Raw genomic sequence first — 14808 nt, forward strand, 5'->3', positions numbered from 1 at the left:
ACCAGTACTTAGTCTGTACCTGTTCAGGTACATTATTATATGTAAAACTGTATAGTGTGTCTTATATTGGTTACGAACCGTAATGTGTAAAAAAATATTCTATGAGAGACGTGCGTGTGTGTTGTCTGTGTGTGATCCTACACTTTCTACAATAGAGGGGTTCATAGGCATGATCAAATACTGGATCAGAGTGGATTTTGAGCCAAAAACTTAATAGAAATATTTTGGGGAACTTTTTAGAGACTTGTTTAAATAGGTGACTTTCAAAGTAATTATTATTATTATTTATTTTTTTGTTGGCAACAACTTAAATAGTTCGTTTTAGTTAATAGTTAATAGTAGTTTTATCAGAAAAGCAAAACAGTGTGTCCTAAAAGCAGCTGAGTGCATATAAACAGGGAAGTGAGTTTGGTCCGCGGTCACTTAACTTTGGTGACGTATAGCTCGCTGTTTTCGCGGGGGACTACTCTGATTGGTGAAAGTTGTGGGGAAATCTATTTTGATTGTTCAAATTTGCAGAAAAGTTGTGGTGATTCGACAAAATTGCAAGGTTTTCCTTGCAAATATATTCAGTGAGGCAGAAATAAAAAGCTGGGTCACACAATTAACCCTTGCACAGGTGCGCGAGTATCAAAACATTACTCGAATAAGTGGGTCAGCTGCGAGTACTCCAGTCCTCGTTCTTCATCCGACTTCATGAGCAACAGAGACGAAAATAGAAATGGGGTTTTGGGGTAAAAACAGCACGCTGTATTGGCTGCATCACTCGCATTAGGACATTGAAATGGGGAATAATTGAATCAGGCTGATTTTGTCGCTGACGCTCGATCAGCTTTAACAGAACAAAATAAATACATTGTACGTGATCTGAAAATTAGATATATTAAACAAAGGGTTTAACTTATTTAAAGCTTCTTTTATCCTGTGAACCTTGCTTCTAACTTGGCAAGCTGCATATTTTCATTGCTATGCAGACAATACCCTGTTATACGTATCAATGAAGCCAGAAGACACCAATGAGTTACGTATATTGAAAGCCTGCTTCAAGGACATCAGTACTTGGATGACCAGAGATGACCTTTTTGCTGCTTAACTCAGACAAGACTGAAGTTATTGTGATTGGACCTGAGAACCTCAGAGACCTTTTCTGATGATACAATGGCCCTTAGTGGTATCAGAATGAAAAAAGTGACGTACACGCAAAACATACATGGCACCAATGAGAACATCCTTATTCTGGAGAGAGGACTAACTTTTATGTTTCGCTAATAAAACATGAAATATAATTGAAGGTAGGCTATAATATAGAGAACATGGGCAAAATAAATACGGCCCAATCCGGCACGCATCCTGGTGAGATCGCTTCTTTTATATTCTGGTACATCCTTGATCGATCATCTACCTTTGTTGGATTGCTTTTTTTCCCTTTTTTTTAATTAACTTTTTTGGATGAATTGTTTGTTTTGGATGAGCAATCGGCCGCGTTGGCAGATGTTTTCCTTCTTTTTTTGTGGACTAAAAACACAATTTAAATGGAACTTTCATAGATCACATTACATTTGTTTGTGACTTTTAGTTTATTTTGGATTCATAAAGAGTTAAATTAAAGTGATATTTTTGTTACAATTACATTCTGTATAAGCCACAGTGTTTTTACGTCATTTATACACAAATAAGATGCAGTTATCAGAAACCGGCATACTACTATTGATCATGTATACAGGGATATAAATAACCAGGTTTCTCTGCGAGAATATAAACGTCATATCCCGAATATGATCAAAACCGGGATACAGGTCATGATTGGGATACTCAAGTCCATGTAAACACACTCATTGGCCCCCTATAAATTCTAGAATAGAATTTGAAATCCTTTTTCTCACTTACAAAGCTCTAAATGGTCAGGCACCATCCTATCTTATTGTAGCACTTATGGTGCTTTCTGTACCCTTATGTAGTGCAAGATAGACTGAAGAGATAACTGGGCCTGATCAGAAGATTCAAGATTCGTCGGAGCCTAGGGGATGCAACACCAAAGGAGACACACACAAAGTTGCAGGAAAACAATGAATTTACTCTGCAAATTGTTTTAGAAGAATTATATACAAGAGCAGCACAGCATGCTCACTTTGAAAAGAAATAAAATAAAGTGCCCTCAAAAATGGTAAAGTCCTTTCGATGTTCTTTAAATCCTTCAAAGTTTGTTTAGTCGTTCAATGTTCGTTTTGTCTCTCCATGTTCGTTCGAAACTGTAACCAGTCGGGTTACCATTACCAGTTAGTGTGGTTCAGGCTACGGCTTGCCATCCAGATCTGGAGAATCTTCGGGAATCCAATCCAGAACTCCATAACAAAAAAACCTGACCATGCTACATCTCACGCGGGACACAAGGTTTCCCAGCTCAGTGGTTTCACAGCCTTTGGGACTCTCAGTATCAATCACGGTGTATTTCCACCAAAAACTGCTACTGACACGTTAGCTTCCCCGGAGCAGGTAAAGGAATTTATCAATATCAATATTTATTCCTACTCTGACATATGGGGATTTTAATTAGTTACATCAATATTTATATTTTAATCCCGGTTTTAAGACTGGGTTACATTATAGAGTTCATTGTGCTGTACTACCCATTGAGAACATTATGCTCCCAGAATGCAGGCCTGCTCGTGGTACCTACAGTTTCTAAATATACTACAGGAGATAGAGCCTTCAGTTATCAGGCGCCACTCCTCTGTAATTGTCTACCAGTCGGGGTCCAGGAGGCAGACACACTATGTACTTTCAAGAAAATGTCATGTTTTGTTTCTTTATTTCATCTTGTTTTAGTTTTCATTCTTTCCCTTGTGCTCTGTGTATGTTTGATTCCTAGTGTGGTTTTCTTTAGTCCTTAGTGTGTTTCCCTGTATCCTTCCCATATCGAAGTATTCACGAAAACTAACGGAGGCGTATTGATTTGTATATTGATTTGACTTATAATTAGTCACAGCCTTTGAATTTATTTCATTTCTTTTCATTGCGTGTGTGAAGAAGATTCTTGTATCATTTTTGTGGAGATTATTTGTTGTTATTTGATGAGGATTTAATACGTGAAATTGTAATAGGCCTAAAAAACCTTGTTTATAAAAAAAGAAAATGAAAAGAGACGCAGATCATAGAAGTTAGCACTGCAATAATTTACCTTAACTTTAAACTATCTTAAATCCAGAGGTAAACTCTGAACGTGATGTTGATGTTATAAAATCATCAAAGAGAAGTTTCCTGGTATCTAATAGAGCCTACCTTTTATTTCTATTCACACCCTGTGGTTTTTAGGATTATTTCACCAGTAAGAAGGCACAGGAGAGACATTTTTACATTAGTTTTTTGTAGTCCATTTTCTGTAAACTGTAGTTCCACCACAGCAGAAACCTCCGCCGCCATCACATTATATTACATCACCTAGTGAAAGTGTGGTCGAATTGTCAAAACATCGCAATCGCCTTTTCCTAAGTCCTTTATGAATTCTCCTAACACCCTTCCCGTGACGTTTTCACGGGGTTAAGGTAAAGTGGATAGTGAAAGTAGATAGGAGGGACAATCCGAATGCACCCCTTGTGTTTCCCTCCTGTCTGATTACCCTGATTGTCCTCACCTGTCTCATTAGTCTCACCTGCGTCCGATTAACCCTGCCTATTTAGTCTCTGTGTTTCCTCAGTCTCTTGTCAGTTTATTGTTGTTTGTACATTGGTCATGCCTAGTCTGAGCCCATCATTTGTTTCCCTGCTTCTTTGGATTTTCTTTGTTATTGCTCCACTCGGTTTTCGGGATGTTTTGGATTTATGTTGAGTAAATTTTGTTTAATAAATATTTTGGTTTTCTGCAACTGGGTCCTCCTTCCCTGATTTCTGCCTGCTTCCGTGACAGAGTAGACTTAAACCTTCTCTTTACGCTGCGATCATTCCAGTTACTGAGCCCTCCTTTTTCTGGGAGCTCCTGTGCTCTCTTTGGTATGTGAGGATAATGATAAAGATTTACTGATTTCCACCTCTAATGGGGGCCACCCTGTCAGAACGATAGCTTCAAGCAAATTGATTCTTTTTTTGCTTTGATATACGATTTACAATTTTGTTTGTTTTGTTAGGCTAATTTGATTTCCATTAAATTTTAATTTGAGCAAGAGGTCTTCAAATTAAGTCTGAATCTTACATGCTGTTGTGAAAAATAACAGACGCACTTTGAAATGGCTAGTTGTGATAAGAGCTGTGTGTAATCACTTCCTTAACAGCTGTTGTAAAAGTGAAGATTCCCATTCAGTATAAAAAAGAGCGAAAAACAGTCCAGACCTGTAGGGAAAGTCGTAGTCATGTTGTCTCCAATCTTGTAGATCTTGTTGAACTCTTGTAGACACAAAATCTTCTGACTTTCCACTGCACATGAGCACTGACTATGATCCTCTGCTTGTTAACCTGACCGACGTAAGTTAGTCAATGCAGGCTAGAGTTGTTTAATTATTAGTCAGAGGTTGTTTTTTTTTTTTTAAGTTCAAACTGCGCTCTGTAATAAACGGAGAAGCCTCACTGCATTGTCACAACTTAAAGGAGAAACATCCCAAAAACCTTATCACCTCTTCTGATACTCAGACCTTCATCTGACCCCCTCCTCTCTGCGACTCACAAAAGAAAAAAATTAGTCTTATCTCACAGACCATCAAACTTGTCAGACACCTAACTCAGTCCCCCCTTCCTCTAAGAGCTTTCTTACAAAAATTAAACATTAACTCGGTGGAAATCAACATTTCACATATCTAGATAATGTCATGAGGACTGCTCCAAAAGATTCTCCTGACCTTGCTCTTCACACATGCTCCTCACAATGGGAGATTTACTTGTATGCTTCATATATTGTTATTTTGGGGTTGATATAATAGTTCAACCTTTGTAAAGAATGTTCACTGTAAAAAAAAAAAAGGCTACTGTCCCTTTAAGACTTAAGAACTCCAGACTGGCTCGAGAAGCTGCAGGAAGAGAACGATGTTTGTATTTGTAGTATGACAAGAGCATGCCTCTCCCACATGATCACCTTAATGAGCAATTAAACCATTTGGTCACATCGCCTTGCTCACTGAGGTCTTTTTTGTCTGTAATGAAGCAATTTATGTAGCTGTGGATTTATTAACCATAATATTTAAGATTGGGTTTTTATATGGCGCACTACTATCTGTCTGTTTTAAGACAATCAGGAATAATCAAATATTTCTCCTGTCCTTGTTTTTTTCTAGGTTTGTTTTACTCTCACTATCGGAAGCAGTGTTGGGTGTGATGTTAGGCAGTTGTGCCTTACAGGCACCCGTAGAATCATGTCATACGTAAGTTCAATTAAGCACCGTTGAAAGAAAACAGCGTTTGTAACTGTTTAGAACCAACTCAGTCTCATGTCAAAATATGTAATACCTATGTTGGTCCACAGTGCAAAACTTATAATAACGTGGCACTCTGCACTTTATTAATTTAACTTTGAACTGAAATCCCTCCTTTTAGTTATGTGATGTTATGGTGTGTTTTATGTGCTTTTATTATTTTTTTGTGCTGCCTTGTAAATGTTTTGAAAATAGTGTTATGCTCTATGGTACAAGACAAATTCCCCTAGGGGCAATAAAGGTTTTCATTCATTCAGTTCATTCATTAAATAAATAAAGGCTCTAAAATTGTGAGGTGCCTACGTTTTCTTTGCCTATTATTTTCGATTGGCATTGTTCGGGCCACGTGACTGTGGAGTTTCTCCCTGGTGAAAACAAAAAATACGGCGGACATCCCTTGTATTTTCTTGGGATGTTGTTTTCTACTGTTGTTGTTGGTGATACCCTAGGTCGGCAGTAAAGCAAATGCTAGGGGCGCCTGTCATGGTTTGGTTTTGTTTCTGGATTTCATCTTGTTTTAGTTTTTATTCTTTCCCTTGGGTTCTCTGTGTGTGTGTGTGTGTGTGTGTGTGTGTGGTATCCTTGTGTCCTTCTGTGTTGTCTGTGTCCTGTTACTTGTGTTTTCAGGTTTTTAGTTGGTGTCTAATGTTTCTTAGTCCTGTTTTATATTGTAATATCTTGTCTTAGTTTTAGTGTTTTCAGTGTCAGGTTTTACTTTGTACTTGTCCTCAGTTTTCTGGTCTTGTACTCTTTGTTCCTTGTGTTTCCCTCCTGTCTGATTACCCTGATTGTCCTCACCTGTCTCGTTAGTCTCACGTGTCCAATTAACCCTGCCTATTTAGTGTCTGTGTTTTCTCAGTCTCTTGTAGGTTCATTGTTGTTGGTAGATTGTTTGTAGTCTGTCTGTATCATGCCTAGTCTGAACCAGTCATTCGTTCACTCTGTTCCCTGGATTTATTTGGTTATTTTTGTTCTCGTGCCTTTCTGGACGTTTTAGGATTTATTATTTTGAGTAAGTTTATGTTTTGCCTTTTGATTAAATCTTTTGTTTTGTTTGCTGCTCTTGGGTCCTCCTCCCCTGTTTTCTGCCCGCACCTGTGACAGCGCCAGCCTCCATAAGGGGCACTGCTGGCGCCCCAAAAGAGTGAGGAAGGAAAGTTGAAGATAAGAAATATAAACAAAATATGACTGCAATCGACTTTGCCTGTTTTAAAAAAAACTAAATCAATATGTTCCAAAAGTTTTCTGGCGACTCTTCCATCGTGGGGTGCATCACTGATGACCAGGAGGAGTATAGACTGGTGTAGTAATGACATATTTTTGTAGGCAACCCGAAAAAATGGCACTGGTGGTTCCTACGAAAATTCGCCTATGGGATTTTTGCATTGGATTTTGGATCATTGCAGAAAATAAGCTGTGTCAAACACGTTTCTGATACATGCTGTTTTGTTCAGCGGGATAATCTTTACAGATAATCATTTATATGAAGTTTGAAGAGTTAATGCAGCCGACAGAAGTAAAAAGCTAACGTTATGCGCTCGCGAACTACACTGCGGTCGGTTTGTAATGATGTCACGACCGTTATGCTTCATTGATCTAATCAGTGGATTTGACAAGATAGCTAAACGTTAGCTTAGTTTCTTTCCCAAAAAGAATGACATTCCTGATTGCAAATAAGAATCACAAATGAACAACGAAAATAATGAAATTATAACAATGGAACTGCCCCATCTAATAACATTATTCTCTCAGGGTTTCTTGATTGCTAATACTTTGCATAACTCCATACTAGGGATGTCCGATAATATCGGAGGGCCGATATTATCGGCCGATATTGACTTAAAAATGTAATATTTGGAAATATCGGTATCAGATTTTTACAACCGATATTGGAATTTCCGAGTCTGCATGAACGCAGCATGGGACGTTTATGGGCGCGCGCTTGATGACGTTAAACAACAACAAATACGACACGCTGGACTCGTGGCTAACAAGTTAGCTCACCCGGTGAATGAGGTGTCCGTGGTTTGGAACTATTTCCAAGTGTCAACTACGGACAATAAATTTGCAATTTGCAATGACTGCAAAGCGTCGGTTATGCGAGGAGGAAACAAGGTGTCTTCCTTTAATACATCAATTCTAATAACCCATGTCAAGAAGAATCACGCAGAGTTGCATGCTACATTTGCGCAGCAAAGTGATGAAAATAAGCAACAGCCGAAACCGAAGAAAACCACACAGTTGTCGCTTAAAGAGTCAACTGAGAAAAAACAATGTGGCAGCAATGGAGAGGCTGCTGGCGGAAGTGCAGATGACCCAGGCCGGGAGGACCAGTACTGCCCACCTAAGAAGGCTCGAATTGGAAGCATGAACCTGCGGGACATGTACCAAGAAATCCTTGCAGAGAATGAAGTTGCAGCTCAAGCACCTACAAGCGAGACAGTGCAGGTGAGTAATTGATTAACTTAATCATCAAACTAAATTTAATCTGCTGTGCTGAGTGCGTCACATTAAAAATATACATTACATGCAATGAATACAATAACCATTTGGCAGTCAGTGCTTCAAAGAAAAATAAACAATAGAAATTCTATTAAAGAAATGCCATCCCCTCCAAAGGATGCCCTTTGGAGTACTGGAGGCATCAGGAGAGAGGATTTTGTTACTCTCAAAAGAGATTGAGCCCAGTTTGAGTATATTATTTGACAAGTTATGGCCAGTCATTCATTGACTATGTTTGTTTACAACTAATGGACTGAAGATATGCCTCTTCCTTTTTTTTATATTGTCTGTGGTGTTGTTTGAGGCTGTTTGTTGTTGAGGTTTCTCTCTAACACTAAATAAATATGGCACTTTTTTCCATAATTTAAGTTGTTCTCTTATTTTTCTCAGTGTGTACATTTGAAAAGCCATGTTTCATTCACATATGCATCCAGTGGGGCATCACAATAAAATTAGGCATAATGTGTTAATTCCACAGGAGATATTTTATGTTGTTGTTACCTAACAGTTTTGATGTAAAAAGCCTGCATATATCGGTATCGGTGATATCGGTATCGTAAATTAAGAGTTGGACAATATCGGAATATCGGATATCGGTAGAAAAGCCAATATCGAGCATCCCTACTCCATACTGATCTTTTTTCCCCCTCTCTTCTTCCATTCTTCATCAGCCACTGCGACACAGCATGAATGGTACCATCTTCTGCACTTTGTGCACTCAATCTGAAATGATACATTTACAAATGTTACAATACACAATACCTTTTATGAATTCTACCACTTTCAATTATTTCCATGAATACACTAAAGGGGAACTTTTGATGCATTGTCAATTGTATCTATAAATTCTATCTAATTTAACTGATGAACTCAACGAAAACATTGCATTCTGAATTCAGGCAAATATTAACAATGTGCAAAATTAGAGCAATACATTTATGTCTTACCCATTTTGTGTCTTCACTTTTTCCAGCAGGGTTTTTCTGGCCACAACTTCAGCAATGATCTTTTTTACTGAAAACTCAACACACGCATTAGTTCAATTTAAAAAGATGAAGTTATGATGGTGAAATAGTCTCTGCTCAGATAAGTCAATTTGTAACATACCAGAACATTGCAGTATTAATTCTGCCATGTCTGTCCTGACACACACTATATTGTGTCTTGAGCCGTTGAGTTGGATGTTTTCAGGCACAGCAGGAAAGCTCTCCACTGTGGTTGTAGACATCTACCATGTGCAATAAATATATCACAGCATATAAACTATATTATAGTTACCATACAATAGTGTAGACACCTTTAAGTATTTTCTTGTAAAAAACAAACAAAAAAACAGTTAAGGTTATGCAAGGTCTTTGATGTCTTTATTATTAGTGAAAGGAAGTTACCGGCATTACAAAAACAAGTTTGAGATGAATGATGGACAATGAAATGGATTGGTTTGGCCATCAAGCACAAGGGGAGCACTGTTGATGACCTCTTCAAAGTGTGTCAGAAGTGGAGTCTGTGTCACATCATTCTGAAAGAAAAGAGTAATTTAAATGTTTAAAAAGCTTAATCCTTTGATTAAATGTAACATTTGGAAATGGCAGTCCCCATTTGCTGCATGAGCAGCTGCAGGTTTGTTCAAATGTTTGTCAACCTCGTTTCCTGTGCAAGGACTGGAAAACAGTACTGTGGCACTCAGGACAAAAACATCCAATTCCTGTAATGGCACTGTGGAAAATAAAGCACATTTGTCACAGACAGGGGTAGAAAAACAAGGAGGACCCAATTGCAGATGTTGGGTCCAGCCAGGATGGCAAAGTTCAGGCTGTGTATGTTTGGAGAACTACGACAAAAGACTCTTTATCCCAGCATGCCTTGCAGGTACTCCCAGAATGCCTTGCCACACCTAACACATAGGTGTGAAGTCTGGGAGGTATAAAGCCGGCCATGCTTCATTGTTCTGCCTCTTTCAAACGTCGTCTGGCGACGTCCGAGGATACCCAACTCTGTTCCTGTTTCCAGCATGCTTCTCTTTGTTTAAAAGTTTTGGCGCGCAGCTGATCCAAGGCCTTGAAGCACACCGACGTCCTAATTTCCGAGCCTAGATCATCCACTTGAACGCATCTCAGAAGTATAGCGTTCTATTTCTCCCGTATTAAAACGGTATTGAGAGAGACTGTAAGGATTACGTCTCGTTCCGTCCTTTAAAGAAAGGACACCCACGGAGATCACCTCGCTCGACTGAGGACACGACGGCCCTGCTCAACCCCACTGGACACGCACCGCCATCACCTTACAACTGCAGAAAGGCCGCTCCAGAACCTCTTTTCTTCCTTTCATCAACCGTGGACGAAACGGTTTCAAGTGAGGCTTAGCTAGGTCTGGGCAGTTAGATATAGAGAGTGTGTTTAATAACTGAGTTATTATAGTGAAACGGTGATAATATTTGCTTGGTGTTTGACCACTGTGTCTTAGATTTTACCAGAGTAAAATCTCTTTTGTTCTCCTTATTTGTGCCGCTGTGTCCCGGGTGTTTATCTGTGAGCTCCCACGTCATAACCGGGTAATAGACTCACTATCAGAAAGACTAGTGTGAACGCCGTCTGATACAAATCCGGCCACTAGCTTCTGGTACGCGACGTAAACTGTGCTCTGAGTTGTGGTGAGCTCCAGTCCGAGATTGAGCTGTCGAGGTGCGTTGTTTTCTCTCGCCCTCTCGCCTTTACACACACACCTTTCGGTAAACGCACACACATAGAGACCTGTGGCTTTCCAGACGCTGCTGAAACGTAGATCACGTTCTGTGTCCGCCATCACGTGACCACGCGTGGTCGCCGCCATTTTTGATCGCTGTCTGTCTGTCTGTCTCTGTCTGTCCCTCCCCCTCTCACTCTCTCACTCTCTCTCACACACACACACACACACATACACACATGTGCCACGCTTGTTTGTTCTGTTTGTTACCTGTAGTTTGGTTTATAATGGTTGTTTGTTTGATTGAGTTTCATTGATTAACTTGATGTTGCTTTGTTAAATAAATTCTATTATATTTTACAAAGTCGTTGTTTGTGATCACTGTGAATTTGCTTTGTGACTTAGGCTGGGTGAAAGGGCTTTGTGTTCGGATTTCACACCTTCAATTAAATACAGATTATTAATTATTAATGATATTGGTATTTAATTAAATAATTTGAGACTGATATTGGTAATATTTTGGTTGTTCCCTGTTTACAGGGTGGTGCCCCGAGGTTTATTAAACGCAGTTTAATAACAATTATTGATTTAGATGAATAATTAAATAAACTTAATTATTAATTTATTTTGACAATCAAATTTTACGTCATAAAACCCAACATAACCGTTGGTCAGGTATTCGCTCCTGAAAATTCCCAACACAGAAAACCAAAACATTTATTAAACAAAAGGGAAAAACAAAACTTACTCAAAATAAATCCAAAACGTCCCGAAAACCAAGTGGAGCAAAAACAAAGTAAATCCAAAGAAGCAGGGAAACAAATGACAGGCTCAGACTAGGCATGACCAACGTACAAACAACAATGAACCTACAAGAGACTGAGGAAACACAGAGACTAAATAGGCAGGGTTAATCGGACACAGGTGGGACTTATAGATACAGTACATACAGGTACAAAGTAAAACCTGACACTGAAAACACTAAAACAAGATATTACAAAATAAAACAGGAAACACTTAAAACAACACTTAAAACAGACTAAGAAATATTAAACACCAAACTAAGAACCTGAAAAGACAAATAACAGGAAACAAGCTTATAGACAACATAGAAGGATACAAGGAAACACACTAAGGACTAAAGTAAACCACACTAAGAATCATACATACACAGAACACAAGGGAAAGAATGAAGACAAAAACAAGATGAAATACAGAAACAAAACCAAACCGTGACAAAATTAAGCCAACACTTTAGTTTTTTGGTAACCTGTCGCTACTGGAAAGGGGGAAGCCCCTTTCAAAATATTTTGAACGACAAGCTCATGCACATAGTATGGTGCAAATGTTGACTTTGCTGTATGTTTCATGCTTCCAGTGGCATCCAGGTATACGGTATCCCATTTGCATCTCTGATGAAAAATGAAATGTTTCTTTTGGACCAAAGCCTAATTCCTTTTGGATGCATTATCACCTTCTGAAGGAATTCATTTTCAACATTTGCCTTTTGTTCTATAATTTTCTGGAAAATTGAGAACTCATTTGGATCTGACCTTTTAGCTTGTCTGATTCGCCACCCGATGGTCTGAAGCACAGCAGGGGTTGGGATTTCATCCCTGCATCCAGAAAGCATAGCATCCTCGCTGAGGTCCTCCAGTGATTCTAAATAAATGGCCCTAGGGAGCTTATACGCTCAAGTGACTTGTTCATTGAAGTTCGGGAATCTGCATGTACCGGCCTTCTCTTAAATTCTGTCGTACTGTGACAAATCTGCACACCATTAAACTCCTCGAGACCTTTAAGGGTGGGAATGTCTTCAATTGTAACTTTGACATTTACCTGACAATCACCAAAGCGGCAATAGCCTATGCAGGTGAAAAGTGGGCCTGTTCTTGAAGATCCTTTAATTTTTACGTTATGGAGCTTGCAGTAGGGCTGGACGACTTGAGTCCCTTTGAAATTACGTTTGTCCATTGCAGTCCTTGAAACTGTTTTCCAATTTGTTATGAATGAGGGTAATTTGTAGGTGAATGTTGTGATTGCGTTCTGTATTGTGCGTCTGTCTCTGTGTATCCCTTTAGGGCGGTAGCTCTCGGATTGGTTGGAGAAGTCAGAGAAGACCTGAAAAAGGAGAACGCCTAAAGTGGAGCGGCGCCCCTTTCTTTCCTTGCTGCTCACTCTCAAAAAGATTGTCATGGACACGAAGATGTTCTTTCTTCTGTAGTAGGGGAGAGTAGTTTTGTTTTATTTTTCTTTTCTCCTGTTTATTTTCGAGGGAGGTAGGTTAGATACCTGTATTTTATTTCATTGTTTTCTTTGATTCAGGTAAGGTAGTTTTGGGGTGAATCCAGAAGTTTTGTTTGTTATTTTAAAGGCGCTCTCCCTGAAGTCTTGTTTATTTGTGTTTCAATATAAAGAAAAACACAATGACAAATGAGCTGCCTCCTCACTCCTCCTATCAAAAAAAAAAAAACAGGGCTTTGGAGGCAAGGGCTTTTTAAAAAAAACTCAGGCTTGTCTTCTTCAGTTGTGCCGTCAGATGTGTCAATTGACTCTGAAAGCACGTAATGTTTTTCTATATCCTGTGTTCTGAGGTTTTTTAAGTCACCTTGTGCGTGTTGGTTTTCTTACGCCCCGTTTACACGGAGACACTGTGACAGTAAAACAAAACAGTTGAGTATCGGATTGGCCTTTCGTTCACACGGCATAAATTTGGACATGCGCTGTAGTCGAGAACAAACAAACAATGGCGGCGGATTTACTTGTGCTATGTGCTTCAGCAGCTATTCGCGTTGTATAGTCTCTTAAAACAGAACCTTGATATGATCCATCGGGTAGTCGCCGCCCAAAGAGCATCGAATACTTGCGGCAAATTGTTCAACCTTTATCCAAGCACAGGGTGACCATACGCAGCAACTAGCCACTAAAGAGGATGTTGTTGTACTGGTGTGTGTCGCGTTGTAAAGTTCCACTGCCCACTACTGGCCGGTCATGAGACCTACATCATTTTCACTCAGGTCAGACCTGCCGTGTAGACGGTCTGTACTTCGAATCCGGAGTGTGGTCGATTCGATGCGTTTCTGTCACAGCGTCTCCGTGTAAACGGGGCCTTAGAGAAGAGAAGACACTCAGGGTCAAAATGAACAAACCAGAAGGTTTAATAAAGCAAGGAAATACAATGCAGATACCAAGTGTTATTCTCAGCTGAGAGGTCCACCTCATTGACTTGCAGGTCAGACACAAAAACCAGAGAATTGACCACAAATGTCAGAAGTCACAAGATTATAAAGTTATCATTTATGTGCTTCCTCTAGAATGTTCGTATGCTGTGTCAGAAGTTTTAGCAGAAGTGGCGTGATGTTCAGTTTCTGGTAGAGGTGTCCTTGAGGTGTTGCAATATGAGGACATTCAGTACACAGTCAGTTCAGTACTGCAGAGTTAGGACATTGGCCCAAGAAAATACTTTTAACAGTACAGTGTTTTGATAAATGGTTATATAATTCCCCCTTTTGACACAATTTTATTTGTCCCCACTCCTTTTTTCTCTGGCTATTGAGGCCCTCGTTATTGCTGTAAGAGCACATCTACTATAGATAGCGTTGTGGTTGGGCATAATCTCTCGTTACGCAGATGATATCTTGATGTACCTGTCCAATGCAGCATCAACACTTCCTGCCCTCAGTAGTGTATGAGAAGAATATGGCTGTGTCTCTGGCTATAAAATAAACTTAAATAAAAGTTTGATATTATCCCTCAATATGGCTGTCCAGCAACTACCAAGTGGTAACATCCTATTTCGTTGGGAGCCCCATAAGATTTGTAATTTGTCTCTCATCATGTTCATGCCAATCTAGCCTTGGCCTCAGCAAATCTTGTGATTTCTCCATCTCTCAATTTTTGCCATCATTGGATTTAGTTCAGCTGATCAATGGGCTGTGCCTGTCTGCAGTCTTTGGGAAGGTGTATGCCAGGACTTCATGTGAGACACATGTTCGGCAGACCTCTCATGCTGCTTCAGGTGAGCTCTGAGGTTTCTCCATATGTTAAACCCACCTGAACTTAAATGTTTGTTCCCGTTTTCAAAAAGTCGGCAACAAAAGCACATAACACAGTTCCCTGATTCAGTGTAGATAAGCCACGTCCTATTAATCTTATCCCCTTTTTTCATTTGGAAGTAGTAGTTATTACTAGTAAGTCTCCGACCCTCTTAATTTTTTGGGGAATCATTT

Source organism: Symphodus melops (assembly GCF_947650265.1).
Source record: "Symphodus melops genome assembly, chromosome: 8".
Taxonomy (NCBI): domain Eukaryota; kingdom Metazoa; phylum Chordata; class Actinopteri; order Labriformes; family Labridae; genus Symphodus; species Symphodus melops.